We start from the raw sequence: 597 nt of genomic DNA, 5'->3' as shown, positions 1-597 counted from the left end.
ACACACACACACACACACACACACACACACACACACACACACACACACACACACATTCATATGCACACAGATCTATGCTCACATTTATATATAGACGCATGGTATACACACAGTAATCTGATGTATTTAATCGGATCATTTGGTGTTAGCAAATGTCTTGTGGTTAATGAAATAGGATTTCAGATGTCAACAACGATATGTGGCGGCAAAAGGTTGTAGGAGAAGAGGAGAGTGGGAGGAGAGGAACAACGTATAGGAATGGAATTGGTAGGTGCTGCGGAGTGGTGGTGAGCAGGATGAGGCTACGATGGGGGAATAACCTTTATAATAGACAACAAGGTGTGTGTGTGTGTGTGTGTGTGTGTGTGTTTACAAACGATACCCAGTGGAAGCAGTGGGGAAATGAAGAATTATAGAATAATATGGTCTGATGTGGTGAAAGTATGTTGTGCGTATGTGTGCATATATTTGTACGTATGTATCTATGTATATATATATGTATGTGTGTACATATGTATATATGTATGTATGTATGTATGTGCATATATATATGCATATATATATATATATATATATATATATATATATATATATATA

Source organism: Octopus bimaculoides, chromosome 10 (genome assembly GCF_001194135.2).
Source record: "Octopus bimaculoides isolate UCB-OBI-ISO-001 chromosome 10, ASM119413v2, whole genome shotgun sequence".
Classification (NCBI taxonomy): Eukaryota; Metazoa; Mollusca; class Cephalopoda; order Octopoda; family Octopodidae; genus Octopus; species Octopus bimaculoides.
Note: the sequence above shows the minus strand (reverse complement) of the source record.